This window comes from Coccinella septempunctata, chromosome X, assembly GCF_907165205.1.
Source record: "Coccinella septempunctata chromosome X, icCocSept1.1, whole genome shotgun sequence".
Taxonomy (NCBI): Eukaryota; Metazoa; Arthropoda; class Insecta; order Coleoptera; family Coccinellidae; genus Coccinella; species Coccinella septempunctata.
Genome location: NC_058198.1, coordinates 14,288,326 through 14,308,348, shown reverse-complemented (window position 1 = coordinate 14,308,348; position 20,023 = coordinate 14,288,326).

Here is a 20,023-nt window from a genome sequence, read left to right as displayed (position 1 = left end):
TTCAAATACCTCGATCAGCCAAGTGTGTGGGACAGAGTCATAAGCCTTCTGGTAGTCTATCCAGGCCATGTTTATGTTCTTGTTCCTCTTCTTTGCTTGTTTGGTGATCGCTCTGTCTATAACTAGGAGTTCTTTGCTGCCACGACTCTTGCTTTTGCACCCATTTTGCTCCCAGCACATAATATTGTTATTTTTGAGGTGAGTGTTGATCTTATGGGCCAACGTGGAAGTCAAAATTTTATAGGCGGACGGTAGGCAGGTGATGGGCCTATAATTTTTAGGTTGTGTCAGGTCTCCCTTTTTGGGTATCATAATTGTTTTTCCTTTAGTGAAATATGCGGGGATGTTCTTAGGGTTTTCGAGTGCCTCACTTATAAGACGTGCCATAGCCTTGTGAGAAGATGTCATATATATATATATATATATATATATATATATATATATATATATATATATATATATGCAGCGGGACATATGGGGACCGAATATATATAACGTATGGACCGTATATATTGATATACATTTCGATTTGGAGGTGTACATTACTAATCATTTGTCTATGTATATTGTGGAAACGAAATTATATCGATATTTCTGTTCTGTATATGTTGAGTTACATATGGGGACCGACAGAAGTATATGCATATATATATATATATATATATATATATATATATATATATATATATATATATATATATTTACATCTGGCATACTTTATTGCGTCCTTTCAAAAAGCAACCTTATTGCGTCTCCCAGAAATACGCTACCTAGGTGGAATCTGATCGAAGTATATTAATCTACGCAAAAAATTACGTAGTTTGGTCGTTTCAGATCTCAAATATCTTTATTAATAAAGAAGTTGATATACGCACATTATTGCGTCCTTTCATGGTCCTACCATTAGTGCGTCCGGCGTATATTTTGTTTTCATATGTAGCACAATGCTGCGTCCGAATTTTATTCAATCTTTCACCATTAGCATGTTGTTGCGTCCAGCGTAGTTGCCACATATGTTTTAGAATCTGGTACAGTAAGATTATTCGAACTCGATGACGTGATCGTATTATAACATTGGCTCCAGTTATTACAACTTTCATCTTTCAAAACACCTCTATATTTATGATGGCTATCATCCTTAGTTTGTGGACTGCTCACTTGGGGAATCGTATTCCAGAATGTTTCAAACACTCTTTAAGTGTCTTTTTGTCAAGGAGAGCTTTAATGATTATAATTAATAATAATAATAATAATTTTAAAAACGTTATATATTTCATTTTCGTAATAACAAATGAATATGAGAGAGTGGTGCTCTGGAGATAACTTAAATTAGGAATGCATTAACTGCACAGTTGTTAGTTTATCCTACGAACAATTTGGCAGTCTTGAGAGTCAACTACTCTCTCAGGGTAGTTAAATGGACGGCGAATGAAATTCTCGAGTTCGATAGAAGAGTTTGAATATGAATCGTAGCCTGCATCCTAGCTCTTCGATATACAAGGACTCTCTTTGTTTATAGGAGGACGAAACCATTGAGCAAATCCTCAGTGACTGCCCAGCGGCAGACAAGGTTCGCTCAGGCTGGTTCTAGGGAAACTCATGAACTACTCCTCCTCTGTTATCACGTCTTCCCTTTGGAAGATAGCACTGGAGATAGAAGTTTAGCTCTTTGAGCTTGTTTGTGTGCCACAATAGACCGCTTTGGTCGCGGTAGCAGGTCTGGGGGATTCGACAGATGCGCCGAACAAACTGTAACTGTAACTCTTCGATACAAAGGATATACTTTCCTCGAATGCAGGAAGACAGGGGTTTCAAAGTTTTCAATACCAACATTATACACAAAAGTTGGAAATGGAATAAGATTATTGAGAGGTCAAGACCCACTCAAGGGAATAGTAGCTCATCATAAAATCAAAGTCAAAGAGCTGGAGTGCTTTGGAGAAGCTAATATCCGACATATGAATCGATCTTAAGCTAGTAGGAAAATCTATCACGCCAGCAGAACAAAAGATATTAGAAAGCCAGATTAGATAAGCAAAACTGAAGTTTTCATTCGAATATCATATGAGTAAACATATACTTTATATATTTCAAGAGATTGAAAGACCATGACTTGCCGTAAAAATCTTCTGCTTTTCTGGAGTCCGCTGAGCTGATGTCGGAAACGGAAGGATTTGTTCATCAAGATGGAGTGATACTAGATACTAGAATACTAGGTAGTATAAGAAGAATATAATGCAAGTGGTCACCTCAACATCTTGCAGGGCTAGCCGTGATCGACGAAAACTCTTATGCACATCTTGTCTGCTTTCAGAATTCATGCTTTATCAGGATATATAGAGAGACACAATGCGAATTCCTTACTTCCATCTGAGAGAAGTTTATGGCATAGACAAATAACCAAAGCTCTCATGTGTACCTCCAAAGACCAAAGAAGTTTTTGAGAATGATAAAGCTAGCATATATTGCAATTAGGATTTTTCAACAACTTGGCACATGCCAAAAGCATGTATATACACGCAATAAAGCTCGATAAAGTTCTGCCAGAAAAAGAGCTCAAAGAATTTCTTGTGTTCCCTTCGCTGCCAAAAATAATGTGGTAGTGAACGAAGAACAGAAAAGTGAAAAATACAAAGGATCAATGTTCGAACAGGGCTTCATACCCAGGGCATAAAGTTTGAATGGTAAATCTGATTGAAGAATTTTTAGATCTGAGAACTAATAACGTTACTGAATTGGATATTATTCTGGCCTGCAGAACTCTGGCAGAATGAAGAACTATCTCAAGAACGTGGGGACAACACCTGGTTCTGTCACTAGGGCAAGAAAAGGGGTTCTGGACGTGACAATGGTCAACGCAGCTTCCAGAAAAAGTGTTAAAGCTTGGGAAATGGTGACCAAACCATCAATCTCTGACCATAGGATAATCGAATATAAAATAACAGATGAGGAACTGATCCACCATTAAGATCCATCTGAAGCAAAACTTACAACAGTTCGAAACTAATTGGCCAAACCTCTGGCATTACGATCTGGAACAAAAAGTAGATCAGGTAATTTTAGAGGCCTTCCACTCCAGTTATCCACTCCCGGAAGTTTGAACAAGTGAGGATCCATCTAATTAATCCTATTCGTGCATGGGCTCATGCCGACGATTTTAAAATCTTTGGTGATATAGGCTCTATTGAAGATTGCGTTTCCTGCAGCTTGCTTTGTAGATTCATTCTTGATTTGGTGTGGCAGAAATCTACTACCATTGAGCATTTTTGAGTGCAATGTCGCCACGTACACCAGGAAGAAGAACTATTTATTGTATAGTTATAGTCTTGATGGCAGCGTCCTGAGCAAAAAAACGGAGATAAAAGATCTTGGCGTTGTTTTGATCAAAGTTTTACATTGGTTCCTCATGTTAATCATTTACTTGGTACGAGGCCAAGAATGTATGAATTCATCGTGCGTAATAGCAGATATTTTCTGATCCGGAAACCATGATTTTGCTGTTCAATACATTTGTGACGAGCAAACTGGAGTTTGGATGCATTGCTTGGAACCCAATATACGATTGCCATACACATCACAATGACATATATTCCGAGAGCTGGCGACGAAAATCGGCAAAAGATTTGTAATGGATCATAATTAAATATGAGTTAGTTTTGATGGTGTATATGAATCAGCACCCACGCTAAAAGATCAGGTAGTGGAACATCTGACGGCGACGCTCTTTGATTTATATAAAATTACAATATCCGTACTTTGGGGTGACTGCTGACTGCCTCTCTTCTATTGATATGTGGTCTGAATATTTTATTCACAAATAATTTATGATATTTGAGCAGTAAATGCAGTTTCAGCCAATACAATTCTTTTAAAACAACATCGTCAAGGCAGCAACTTATGTGGTGTACTGACACACCGCGTTTCACTAAAATGAGATCTGACCACTTTTTCAAGTTTTCTGTTCTATGAACTAGTGGCAATTTTTAATCATTACAAAATACTTGTAGAGTGTGTTGTAATTTCACATACCTACATCAAAGCGCGTCGCCGCTAGGTGTTCCACTACCTGACTTTGAGAGTGGGTGCTGACTTATGTACACCCTCAATACTAAATCATATTAAATTATGCGCCAGTACAAAACTTTTGCCGAATTTCGTTGCCAGCTCTCGGACTAATGAAGGCTGTTCAGAGAAGTTTTTTCGAGAAAGATCATGCTGTTTTGTTGAATAAATTCGGTGCAGTTAAGCTTGATGTCAGGAAGGGCGTTGTTTGTTTGAGGTTCCTTCATGGACCCTTGAATGGCACATCTACTCGCTAGAGTAGGATTTCATGTAGGACGCCCAAGTTCTAGATCCGTACGCTTGTTCAACCTTACTACGCCCAGAACAGATATATTGTTTCAGTCATCTATGTACAATATGATTTGTTCTAAATTCAATCAGATCTCGCATCTCTGTGATATACACTTTGACAGACAGTCCTTATTAATTAATATATTACAAGGATACTACATATATACAAGAGTTTACATAATTTGTAGAACCAACTTTTTAATTTTTGTGGTAATGTCACTTCTAATCCCACAGCACTCAGAATACAAAAGGCCATGGCAAAAGGAGTAATCAACCCCTCAATATCGCTCAATAAGCCAGACGCATTCACCGAAGGAGAACAGGAACGATCATTCAGTTTTCCCAAAACAACCTTCACAGGAAGTAAACCCATAACTAGAATCGATACAGCAATATAGACCAAGAATCCTCGTAAGGAAGATTGGGATATTTAAAAGACGATGTTTGGAGTGGGCAATGAACACCTTCAATCTATATAGATTACCAGAATTGTAAAGAAAAATCCAAGAAGAGATTCGTCTTCATCTTCTGAAGATAACCAGAAGCTGCTTAGAATGAGTCATATACACAGAAAATGGAGAAGGACAAAAGTTCCCTTCACACCAAAATGGGGACCCACAATCTTCAAGAACAATTAATTCAACAACGTTTCTATTGAAGACGATGAAGAAAGTAGTAGATAACAACATAAGAACATAGAATCTGGAGAATACACCAATTCACAAATGCCAGATGGCCTACAGGACGACCGATCAACAAAAACTGCTCTGTATGACCGTATGACTCTATAGCTAGGTTCCTGGTCCCTCGGGAACAAAAGGAAATGAAGAGGCAAATACACTTGCCTCTAGCAACAAGGGAAGTTGACGTTTATTCATCCAGTGAAATAAAAAAATTTTAATTCACAAGTGAAATGAGATGACATAAGCATAAGCAGATAAAGCGATAGCTTTCATGTCAATTTATAAATCCGATAATTCTCTGGAAAGTGTTATCGTTGGATTTCTAATTGAAGTGGAATAAAATTCACGTGAGTTATAATATTTCGAAAAAATAATAATGACAATATCAGTTGAAAGAACACCATAAGGGCACTTTAATCGGACCTGCTATTGCTCTAGAGACAGAATCCAATTCTTCACCTAACAGACTTTCGGGATGACCTTGGAGCCTAGGAAGCTAAATCATTTCAGTTGTGCAAATACAACTTGGTTTAATTGTATACACAGTTGCCAGATTTAGGACGCAACATTATGCGTCGTGTGAAAGATGTATATTGACTGTATATTAGTTTTCACCATTTGAAGCGCCACCGAAGCGGAATTTGCGTGAACTAAAAATATACTTTAGGTTTCATGAGGAGCACTTTACTGCGTCTGGAGATATGTTTTTCAACATAGAATAACTCTTTTATCAAAAGATGAATGAAATCTATAGTTGTTCCAAAGATAGCTCTTGACGTCCTTCACGATTTGCGACCACCCCTGTCGTTGAATCCCTCGAAATACCAGAGAAAACTTTGAAAAACAATGCTGCGTCCGGTATACGGACGCAGTATTATTCAGGACGCAATAGTGTATGGCCCAAAGACAATGTATGGACGCAACATAGTATGCTGGATATATATATATATATATATATATATATATATATATATATATATATATATATATATATATATATATATATATATATATATATATATATATATATATATATATATATATATATATATATATATATATATATATATATATATATATATATATATATATATATATATATATATATATATATATATATATATATATATATATATATATATATATATATATATATCTATATGCAGCGGGACATATGGGGACCGAATATATATAACGTATGGACCGTATATATTGATATACATTTCGATTTGGAGGTGTACATTACTAATCATTTGTCTATGTATATTGTGGAAACGAAATTATATCGATATTTCTGTTCTGTATATGTTGAGTTACATATGGGGACCGACAGAAGTATATGCAGCGATACTTATTGGGACCGTATTGTGGGGAATGGCGTAGTAAAATAAACATAGCCCAAAAGATAATTGCTGGGACCTCGTTGTGACCTTGTCATTATCGATTAAAATTCTGCAGTTGTATTCATGTTGAATTCAAGTTTTTATTGAACTAAAGAAAACCTGGATATAGAAAATCAGTTCAGATTGCAATTCAAAATTTCCTCAAGACAATTTGATTGACATAAATGAAGAACTTGTATCTGTATATTTGAATTTCAAATTATCGAGCATATGGAAAAAAGAAAAAATTGTTTTTGTTTTAATGAATGAAAAAAATTTCACCACCTCCGAGATAACCGAAATGGTTTCCATATCATTTGTTTCGGAAAACGAACGTAAAACACAGAATGTATTTCTTGTTGAGAAATGCTTTTTTCGTAGTGATAACTTTATGTCCATATTCAATAATATTTTGGAGAGAATATTCGGATGTATGCTATACATTACCATTCATTTGACTATGTATATTGTTGAAACGAAATTATATCGATATTTCTGTTCTGTATATGTATGTGGCGTAACATATGGGGATCGACAAAAGTATATGCAGCGATACTTATTGGGACCGTATTGTGGGGAATGGCGTAGTAAAATAAACATAGCCCAAAAGAGAATTACTGGGACCTAGTTGTGACCTTGTCATTATCGATTAAAATTCAGCAGTTGTATCCATGTGGATTTCAAGTTTTTATTGCACCAGAGACAACTTGGATATAGATCGGATTCCAATTTAAAATTTCCTCAAGACAATTTTTTTGACATAAAGAAGAACTTATATCTGTATATTTGAATTTCAAAGGATCGGGCATATGAAAAAAAAATTGATTTTGTTTTAATGAATGAAAAAAATTTCACCGCCTCCGAGATTACCGAAATGGTTTCCATACCATTTGTTTCGGAAAACGAACGTAAAACACAGAATGTATTTCTTGTTGAAAAATGCTTTTTTCGTAGTGATCACTTCTTGTCCATATTCAATAATATTTTGGAGAGAATATTCGGATGTATGCTATATATTACCATTCATTTGACTATGTATATTGTTGAAACGAAATTATATCGATATTTCTGTTCTGTATATGTATGTGGCGTAACATATGGGGATCGACAGAAGTATATGCAGCGATACTTATTGTGGGGAATGGCGTAGTAAAATAAACATAGCCCAAAAGAGAATTACTGGGACCTTGTTGTGACCTTGTCATTATCGATTAAAATTCAGCAGTTGTATTCATGTGGACTTCAAGTTTTTATTTCACCAGAGACAACTTGGATATAGATCGGATTCCAATTTAAAATTTCCTCAAGACAATTTTTTTGACATAAAGAAGAACTTATATCTGTATATTTGAATTTCAAAGGATCGGGCATATGAAAAAAAAATTGATTTTGTTTTAATGAATGAAAGAAATTTCACCGCCTCCGAGATTACCGAAATGATCTTCATACCATTTGATTCGGAAAACGAATGTAAAATGCAGAATGTATTTCTTGTTGAAAAATGCTTTTTTCGTAGTGATCACTTTTTGTCCATATTCAATAATATTTTGGAGAGAATATTCGGATGTATGCTATACATTACCATTCATTTGACTATGTGTATTGTTGAAACGAAAAAATATTCTGATTTGGTGAGAATTCTACCGATGTGACGATTATTGAAGTCATTCAGAAATGCGAAATATATAACAAAACTATAATATTTTTTATTTGTTTTTATTGAACTAGGTAAATAGTATTGTCTTATTATTCGTGTTCAAAAGAATATATCTATATACAGAGAGATTAACTGGGAAATGCGGATAGATGGAGGAAACCGAAATGCTCCTAAATAACCCATATTTCATAGATCTATCATTCTTCATTACCAATATACAGGCTGATTTATCGATTTCCCTAATGTTTTCAATTAATCATAATTTATGAACCACCCTACACATTTTTGTAATATTTGATTCGAAAGCTTTTGTTCGGAGTGTTGTCGATTAGCATAATGAGAAAGCCGTATTCCAGGTCTGGCCTCAAAAAAATTGATAATTACCTTTATAGTCTGAAGACCCAGTATGTCAATATTTTGTAATTACATTCACAAAATTGGAAAGAGCCGAAAAAATGGGTAAGACTCAATTTGAATTTCCGAATACAACTTTCCCACTAGTTAGCTTCAGTCGAATGAAGAAGTTTCAAAAATTTGGTAGTATAATATTTAAAACAATATTTTTTTTTCTCATATAGTTCTTTTCCAGGTTGAACCTAATTTCTGGACCTCTCTAAAAAAAAGTGAGGGCATGTATTCGGTACAAATTTATTAATATCAATGGCTAAAGTTTCAAACACTTGGTGTATTGTATGCGTGAATTAATTATCACAGCAGGCCACTTTTGAAGATGAATATAAAATTGAGGAAAATTGCTCAGTCACAGTAGCATAACATCCTTTAAAAGAATACCGTCGCTGCAACAAATCTACATTTCAAAATTTGGAGGTTAAATATGATAATTTCTCAAGCCTTCTGATGTTTTCTTGATGATAGAAATTAAATAAAGCAGTGTATACATACTGTTTGATTCAGTTGATAATTCTTACAAGGTTCAATATCCAATAATGTAATAATAATAAACCTCAAGTTATTATGCAGTAAATGGATGAATACGAACAGAATGCTGTATTTTATTATTACTTTCAGCGAGACGCAAATGAAAAAAAACCTAATTTCCTGTTTTGTTCATCCATCAAAATGTAGATACATATTTTAGTGTGGACTATGTGGGTGGTATACTTCGTACGGATTGAACATAATTCTTATTTTCTATATTTCTTCGATGTAGTGCAATGAACAAAAATGTGTCAATTTAGGGACGTATGGGATAGTTTTTATCTTGGTAATTTTCCATTTTGAGTTCATTCAGAACATCTGGTCTACCTAAATCGGCGGGGATACCAAGGCGGCAAACACAAAAGATAGAGGTGGAGAGTTGTGAAGCAATAAACTAGAAAGGGAAGCGGATATCAACCCATTAGAGATGAAGGAAGAGAATAATTATATTGCTCCTTTCTCAATGTTCCAATATGCTTGTCGAAATATGCATTTCGACGACACTTTTTCCTATTCACAAATAACGGAGGAATAAAATTATTAGGTGAATCATATTTTTCCAATTTTATCATATAATTGACATCTGAATCAATTCTGATTTTGAAGAAGGATAATTGATATCCCCACAGCGTTTTGAGTTTTGCAAACACAAAAAAATATCGAACAATTACATATTAACTTTGAGTATTCAACACAATGAATTGATGTTACTCGAACTGCAAATTGAATACCTCAATGATAAGGGCGAATATTCTGGATTTTTTTATCGTTTGCAATAAGAAACGATGCCAAGAATCATGATGTACCTACACTAACGTGATTTTTCTTCAGTGAATCAATTGAACACATGAATTTCTTCAATATTTAGCTCAATTTTCATTACAGTACATCTGGGAGAAAAATGAAAATAAAATTGAATTTAGAGTTATTAATCCACGAGTAATGTTCAATTGTGCATAAAGAATTAAAAATGCTACTGAAAAAGCTGTTATACTGGAATAATAAATTTTACAATAAAGCAAATGAAAAAAAAATTAAACCAAACGAGCATAATGAAAATAATGATCGTTTATTTTATACAATCTAATGAGAATGCACAAGACGCTTTGGAATTATATTCACAAAGGTAACAGAAAATTTCAGAAAATCTGGATGTGCTTGTTGTTGAAAATAACACGGGTCAACACCAAATTTGACTTTGACTGCAAAGCAGAAAATTTCGATAGTTTAGATCCTAATTAGAGGAACAAAAAATATATGGCATGAAAAAGTTTGCTTCTGTGTTTAGGAGACTGATTCAACGATATCATTAACAATAACTACAAGCAACATGTGGAGCCCATGGCTTGCCTTGATTCCAAACAGGAAAGTCAAAATATGCTTCATAGGCTTCATAGAGAACGTGAGATGTCTTTAATTTGTATTTCACGTCTCGAATTTTGATAAATTTACCACATATAAATAAAAATGCATGAGCATCGTATTTACACCTTCTTGACTATATTTGAAGTTTGTTTGGGCTTGTAAACAACACCAGATCATTGTTTATAACTCGAGAGCCCTCTAGCGGCACCTTGTAAACCCAAACACTCCACTCTCATAGGACGGTCTTTTTGAATTATTAAAAATTATAAAAAAATAAAAAATGACTATTAATACTATAACTATCACAAAAGCAAACTTTATACCAAAAAAAGGTATTTTCTTTTCGTTTTTGTGCATAATTAACCGGAAAATCCTAGTATAAACGTTAGGACAAAGAACGAAATTTTTTTGTAGAGTCGTGTAATTGAATACGATAACTAAATATCTTTGGCGGGCAGACATTTTTGAAAAACCGGTAACGGGATGCTTTCCGACACATCTGCGACTAAAAAACTGCGTTGAAAAATACAGGGTGTCCCATTTTATAAAGAAGACTCTCCTCTATATCCCTGAAATTTTAAGGATCCGTTACGAGTGTCACATAAAAAGTAAAAGTTACTGAAAAAAACGTATTGGAATATTCGAATATCTCCTACAAAAACCAAAATATGGCGAAATATTTGAAACGGTGAGATATATTTTCCAGAAACGCCTTGTACCTCGAGAAGGAATCAATATATCTATGATCTGCTTTCTGATATCTATTTATTTCGATGAAAGAGATCGGGGATACTTGGAGATTTTTCCTCTAGGTGTTATAGTTCTTGAGAGGATCTCCAGTTAACCTCGAATTTGGGACACCCTGTACTTCTATTGTGAACTGAAAATGAGTTGAAAAGTGCAGAAAATTTTCATTCGCAACTTTGTAAATACAATATGTGATACTGTACATCAATTTTCATTACGAATTAGGATCATCATATGTTATGATATATGACTTCAAAGTCCATTTGAGGCAAAATTCATTTATCTGTAGGGAAATTACTGCCTTCTCATTAGGCATTCTTTGCATTCGTTCGTAGCCATAATCACCAAAAACTATTGATCTAGGGTACCCATAGATGTGCGAGCAACATAAAATCTGTGATACTCCATTGAATTCCTATAGAGAATAAAAGCACATTGATGAGTCAGGAACCATAATGATTAAAATGCTACAGATATACAGATTTTCGACAAAATGTGGATACAATTCATGGATAAGACGAAAAAATATTTGTAATTTCGACAACCTAATATAGAAAATTATTTTGATTACGATATTTCATCCGATATAATTAAATTTTTATTTCTATTCTATTCTTTAGAAACTCCTCGAGGAATTTCATATAGAACAAATGAATGGAGTAATTAATTCATCGAAATCATTTGAGAAATGAGTCTTAAATATTTAATTCATCTGAATTTTCTTGAAATTTATTTCTCCCAAATTACAATTTCCGAAAAATGTTTAAAATTGGGTTTGTCAAATTATGCAACGCCTTTCTATTCACAAGGATCTTACTTATGGGTCGTTTATGGTATATAATCTTTATGATGTTTTGAAATATGGAATGCAAAAAAAAACGTGTTTGCCATTTAGGTACTACTTACAGCCAAATTCAGTAGGAGGGGTGAGGGATGGTCCTCGAGCTGTTTGATATTTTTGAAAAAGTATTTGGAGAGTTTTTACGCCTGCGACAGTACAGTTCTAGTATTTTTTCGGTGACGGTTAAATATTCTTGCAACGACAAAAAGAGATAATCATCATGTTCGCCTTTGTGCTGTTTTTAGATGGTGTTTATCACATTTGTAAACAGAAATAAGTGAAAAAATTGTTTGGGAAGAAAAATGTGAGTGCTCCTTATAAAAGCCGTGGCCGTTTTGAGGCGGAACTAATTGCGGAAAACAGTGAGTATATAATTTTCATAATTTTTAATTCTTGATTATACTTGAGATAAATTCATATAATAGGAAGGAGCTGTTAACTCTGAAGCAGAAGTTAGAGGCTGAAGAAAAAAATTCATTTGAATCTACATCAAGTAGGTTTACTGCTGAAATCAAACATTATACCGATTTTTCTTCTCAATCATCGAGATGAATGATTTCTTTTTTTCGTTGTTGTATAAATAAAATGAAATTGAATATTTTTTCATTTTTCAGAAACGACTGTGAATAGTTAAATCACAGTAATTTCAAGCAAAGATGATGAGAAATCCAAGCAAAGACAAGGTAATTATGAAAAACTCATATCCTATGTTTGTATCTTGATGTTTATATAAAATTCGTTATTATTTACAAAAGACGATTTGGAAATCTTCAATGATGAAAATTCAATCACGAATCCCGGGACAACCATTGTATTTGAAGGTAGGAATTGAATATTAATCCATCATTGATTTTAAATAGATGCAATTGCAGAAATGCAACAAAAATCAAGAATCTTTCAACCGAATATATTGAAAAATTTATTTTTTACCGCTCACCGATGACATAGATATAGCAGACATAATTTTTTTTCATTTGCTGAAAATATTGAATATTGGTGATACCAGAACTACAACTTTTTTACCCAACGAGATAGAGGAAAATGAATGTGCCATTGATGCTGTCTCTTTTCGAGAAACTAATAATGCCATCAACTGCATTCCTCCATCTTCTTTTGTTTTCCAATACATTTTTATCGGTACACGGTACACCCGACGGAAAAAAATAGTATGATTTTGTGTACGGGGTGGGCAAAATTGGTGATACCTGAACTACAACTTTTTTACCCAACGAAAAAGAAGAAAATGAATGTGCCATTCATGACGTCTTTTTTCGAGAAACTAATAATGCTATCGACTGCATTCCTCTATCTTCTTTTGTTTTAGAGTTATAGGCCAAAATTTAAATTTGGGCGATTTTAACTTTCATTATCTCCGTCCCTGTTTGTGCTAGGATGTTGAAATGAAAACATCATACAGACACTTTTTTGATAGCAATCCAGTGGCGTACTTTGATTTTTTCCAACAGGTATATTTGCTGAGCTATAATATCGATGTGTTGTTTCTTATGGACAGTCGTTTAAAGTGAACCAGAAAGAATCGCTATTTTTTTTTCCGTTTCAGAAATATATCATACATCGCCCTCAGATTCGTTCAGATATCATGAAAAATATAGTATGTGAATTTTAAATGATTGAGTATTAAGTAGGCTGAATCACAGAATAATATGTCTCTACGCATGGTCCAATTATTACTTTGCGTTTGAATACTAGATTCAATCCTCCATGGTTTGATCTCGGTTTAAAACATTTAGTCATTACTGGCGGCATTACGGAAATATTCGAAAATAACGAGAACGTGATCAACCGAATGTTAGGTATTTCAAATAGTTGGCAGATAAGTTCGCTGTGTTTGGTTCTTTCAAAAGCCACGTTCGAGGAAATATTCGTTTAGATATTATGAAAAATACAGTTTGTATCTATGTTAAATTTAAAATGAAGAGTATTATGTAAGCTGAATTATAGATAGAGATCAAACCATGGAGGATTGAATCAAGTATTCAATCGTAAAATAATAATTAAACCATGCCAAGAGACTTATTATTCTGCGATTCAGCCTACTCAATCATTTAAAATTCACAAAAAAACTAAATTTTTCATAATATCTGAACGAATCTGAGCGCGATGTATGATACATTCCTGAAACGGGGAAGAAACGGCGATTCTTTCTAGGTCATTTTAAACGACTGTTTCCATAAGAGGAAACACAACTTTATGTTATAGCTCAGCAAATATACCTGTTAGAAAAAATCATAGTACGCCACTGGATTGCTATAAAAAAGTGTCTGTATAATGTTTTCATTTCAACATCCTAGTACAAACAGGAACGGAGATAATGACCAAAGTTGAAATCGGCGAAATTTGAATTTTGGCCTATAACTCTAAAACAAAAGGAGATAGAGGAATGTAGTTGATGGCATTATTAGTTTCTCGAAAAAAGACGACATGAATGGCACATTCATTTTTATAGATTAGAACTATTTATTCCGGACAATATTATTCAGACTTCGATACTCACATACGATTAAAATGACCTCATTTTTTCAGCTTAATAGACTGCATATCTCAAAAACAATAAAGTATGAATATAACTGGTATTTTGTTTAAATTCATGAAAATAATATTTTACAGCTTCGTCCCCTAATGTCAAATGCCGTGGGATGCGTTGGTCTGAAGAAGAGAAACGAATAGATTCAGAAGGCTTCAAAGAATACATTATGAATAATACATTGCCATCATTCCAAAAAATGCACGAGGTCATGAATACAAATCCAGGTGTATTTCAAAGAAGTGTAGCCACTATTAAAACCTGGGTCAAAAATTAAAAGCTGAAAAAATCAAGAGAGGGAATTAAATAATGGGATATCCAATATTTTGACTATACATATATGATATCAAATTATGTTTTCATTTTTTCTCTATATATGTTATTATTCTAACGTGTTTCTTATTAATAGGTATGTATTTTATATAAATATTAAAAATTATTTTACCAACTCCTGAATTTTCATTCACATAATTTCTTCAATAAATTTGAGTATTTTTCTTATATGTTGTATAAGTTTTCCTATATTCTCATGTGAATTGACTTGAATTCGTTGCAACATGGTAAATTAGAATTATTTTCAATTGCTTATCAACTAATATGATGAGTTTCATTTCAGTTTTGCATACTTACCATATTTTCACACTTTTTTTAAGAATATGTAGCTATAAAATACAACTTATCAGTCGACAAAATCAATGAGCTATCCACAATTATATCATAGAGGAATTCATAATGAAATGGAACATTCAAATTTATATACACTGGTCCCAATAATAACCGTTGTATCTATTTTTGAAACGGTACTCATATGTACCGATAGACTGACGAAAACTTATGGGGACCGGTCCCAATAAGTACCGCTGCATCTAAAAACATATGGGGACCGGTCCAATAAGTACCGAAAGTCCCCATATGTACCGCGCGATCTCCGAAACGGTCCCCATATGTACCGCTGTACATAGATATATATATATATATATATATATATATATATATATATATATATATATATATATATATATATATATATATATATATATAGGGATGCAAAAAACAACAAAATCATGTTTCACGAAGTTCAACCACCTTCTCTTAAAAAATAGCGTATTTACAGGTGTAGGTACCTACGTATTAAATTCGGTAGAAATTCCAATGTAGAAAGGGCGCACATTGATAACAGATGGTTTTTTTATGGTACGGACGTGCTCCGTAGTGTAGTAGCACTTAGTATTGCAACATTCATTATTAGGTGGGATTGAAATATTTTTGGATATCATAGGTTCAAATCAGGTTAGTTGTTGGATTGTTGACTTATTTGAGATAAGTTGCAAATTCAAAAGGAAAATAAAAATTAGGATGGCATGCTTACCTAATTCAGTATCGATACTTTGAATTTCAGTATTCAATTGATATCGAAACCGCAGCGTCAAATATCGAATAAGTATATGGTATCGATATGGAATACGCTGTTAAGGTAAGCGTATTTTTCAGTCCCGATGCGACCCGGCCTGATCGGCCTAATGGACGCTTACCTTTAATCATCAGGCCCGGATCTACGATTTCTTCTGACCGGGCAAAAATTCATGATGACGCCCCTCCACTCAGATTGGATATAAGAATTGAAAGCTTTAAAAATGTACAGTCTGATAAAATTTGACCATAATCATAATCTTGACAGTTTATTTTTAGGCAACCCAATCGCTGTATGTTCTTCTACATCCCAAATTTGATATGTAGGTATGTATTTTTTTTCATCCATTGAACAGATGGGTACAATCTTTTCCTATTCGTATCCCTGATTATTAGGAATAATTGGCGCTTCATCTATAGAGTATCCCATCATTCCCATCACGATTTAGAGAAAAATATCCATTTGGAATTTTGTGGTCCCAGAACTACACAGGTGTCCCAATTTCGAGTGCCTATTAGACGTGGCTGTAGAACTGAATATAATTGAAATCTTAAAATTGGGATTATGATATTGTTCGAAATTCTCTAATGAGCTGAAATATTTTTGGAGCCCTAGCTAGTGAAAATAAATTTGTTCAAAAATATGTTTCAATTTTTTCCATTCTGATATGATTGAATATTATATTCAATTTTGAATACATTTATGTTAAAACCATTGTATTCATTCAAATAGTTTTCAAAATAACGAGAATAAACTGATAAAAAAGTCAAATATTCCTAGTCAGTATTAGGCTCAACATCCTGAGCGTAAACCGTTCTCATAACATTCATTAAGTAGAAGAATGGGGAAAGGTCATGCGTTTTTAGAATTTCAGAAATGTCATCGCAGAGTGTTTCAAATTTTGTGTCGAAAACTAAGATTTAAAATATGTCATAACTTCCCGTTTTTCAAATTAGAACCCTATTTTTTATTATTGCGTTGGATTCTGCAAAGAAGAATAATGATAATGATTTCTGATTTCTTTTCCATTTTTTTTATATTTTGTTCTTAATTCTTTTTTTAGAGTACGATCTTTATTTTTCTTTGCAGAATTCAACGTAATCATAAAAAATAGGATTCTAATTTGAAAAACAGAAATTATAACCAATATTCGATAACAGTTTTCGACACAAAATTTGAATCGCCGTGATGATATTCCTGGACTTCAAAAGATGCATGACCTTTCCACATTCTTCTACTCCGATGTTATGAGAATGGTTAACGCTCAGGATGTTGAAAATAGTAAGAATGAACATAATAGCGACTACGAATATTTGACTTATTCTCCAGTTTTTTCTCGATATTTTGAAAAGTCTTTGGAATGGATACAATAGTTCTAATAGAACTGTCCCTATTTAGAATTGAATACCCAATCATATCAGAAAGAAAAAAATAAAAAAAAATTTTTTTGAACGAATTTATTTTCGCTCAGGCTTCAAAAAAATTCTAGCTCAGTAGAGAACTTTGAACAATATTTTCAAAGTTCGAATATGTCCAGTTCTCCAGAAATGTCTAATAGGCACTCGAACTTGGGACGTCCTGTATAGTTCTGGGATCAAAAAATTCCAAATGGATATTGCTCTCTAAATCGTGATGGGAAAACCTATAGATGAATCGCTACCAATAACTCATATAACTTAGGAATACGAATAGGAAAAAAATTGTATCCATCTATTCACCGGTGTGAACCTGGCGTACACGTTTCTTGGAGTTAGCGACCGATTGGCCAGTTGCGTCGGATGTGAAATTAATAATATCGTAACTCCCGTTTCGCGAAGAGCAGCTATTAGAAATTTATAGAGATTCTTCGGGAAGTCATTTCGGATGGTTTACCCTGATATCAATTGTTTTTTTCACCTGAAAGGGTCAAAACAAGGTGAAATCGAATATGAACAGCTCGCAGTGTTCCATATTTAACATCGAAATTCATCGAACACGACGGCCTCTATACATGAAATTTTCAGGGAACGTTTATTAGGTATCAATAAGTATAGTTGTTAATTTTATGACCTATTCGCTATCAAAATGCATCGATGACGTTATCTTCTTCACATGAAACTCGCAAGGAACGTTGATTATGTGCTAATGAATTATTATTATTAATTTCGTGATCTTCGGAGGGGGCTGAGGGGTGGAAATCTCACCGCATGCAACGCCGTATTCCTTTTCGCTATCAAAATTTATGGATGATGATGGCATCTACACAGATGGTTGTTCGTAAAAATGCTTTGTTAGAATTCCCAGCTTCCGACAAAGGTTCAATAAGGGCCTGAGCGGTCATAAACTCATCTGGTTTGTGCTTCATTCCAAATGCTACCGATTGCGAAAATGAGCAAATTGAGGTATTTCAGATAAAGCTGGTTCATGACCGTAACAAATTTTTACAATAATTTCACGACGTTTTTCTATGCTTAGGTTGATACCATATTGTAACTGTTTTTTATTACTCATCAAGTACCACCAACCCCTTGATAGCATAGGTAGTCCTTAAAACATTCGTTGACAATAGTTTGTAAGAATCGTTGCTTCGTACATAACTATGAGGTGAGATTCCACCCCTCAGCCTCTTCCGAAGATCATGAAATTAATAACTGTACTTCATAAGCACATAATAAACGTTCCCTGCGAGTTTCATGTGTAGAGGCCATCGTAATCGATGAATTTTGATAGCGAATAGAAATACGGCGTTGGGGACGGTGAGATTTCCACCCATCAGCCCCTTCCGAAGATTAAGAAATTGATAACTGTACTTCATTAGCACATAATCAACGTTTCCTGCGAGTTTAATGTGTAGAGGCCATCGTCATCGATGAATTTTGATAGCAAAAAGGAATACGGCGTTGGAGGTGGTGAGATTTCCACCCCTCAGCCCCTTCCGAAGATTATGCAATTAATAACTGTACTTCATTGATACCTAATAAACGTTCCCTGAAAATTTCAAGTGTAGAGGTCATCGTCTTCGATGAATTTCGATGGGAAATATGGAATACTACGAGCTGTTCATATTCGATGTTACCTTGTTTTGACCCTTTCAGGTGAAAAAACAATTGATATCGGGGTAAACCATCCGAAATGACTTCCCGAAGAATCTTGGGATGTAGAATAATATACAGCGATTGGGGTGCCTAAAAAATAAACTGTGTGAAGATTATGATTATGGTCAACTTGAGGAAAATAACTGTTTTTTTTTTTCAGATTGTACATTGTTAAAGCTTTGAATTCTCATATCCAACCTGAGAGGGGAGGGGGGATCATCATGAATTTTTGTCCAGGTCAGAAAAAATCGTAGATCCAGGCCTGCCAGAAACTTTTAATAGGATCTCGAACTTGGGACACCCTGTAGGTATAATCAACTTCCTCGAGAATAATCTCTGAATAATTGAACCAAAAAATGAAATTTCCCTGAAAAAATTATAACTTCCGATATAAGCGGACTTTCTAGAATGATCATTCTAGCTGAACAGAACTCATAATAAACAATTTTTCAATAGCCTAGATATGTCTAATAGACCCTTTTCGGTGGAACAACCTGTATACTCGATGAAACCAAAAATTTTATGGCTGTTATTATTGTGCAAGGTGAAGAAGGTGAGCCGTGTCGACAAATAGGTTTTGCCCCATCTGGGTGACAACGAAAAACCAGATGTAAAATAATTTCTGGTAGCATATTTAAGAGCTGCACCAGCCTACACTTCCCCATTCTGTTTTTTGAACCTTTGAGTGCGCTTACACTGTGTTACAATTACTATTGAGTTTTTTCGGTTATTCAAATCATGTTTTGTGTAGTGAGATTTGAAGATGGTGTTCTATTCGTGGTGAAAAAAAAAATTTAAGAATATCCAAAAATAAAATTTTTGCGAGATACGATGACGGGTATTTCTATCTATGCCATTTGCTGTATAGTCACGGTAAGTCTGCTCAGTCTTATTGAGAATTTTATATATTTCTTTATGATGATGTTATTTTATGTTTTGTAGATTATGAATCTTGAATTCGGAAGCATACAAAATGTAACCCTAATTTTTCGCCCACTCATTTGTTTTATTTTTTTGTCAACAGAC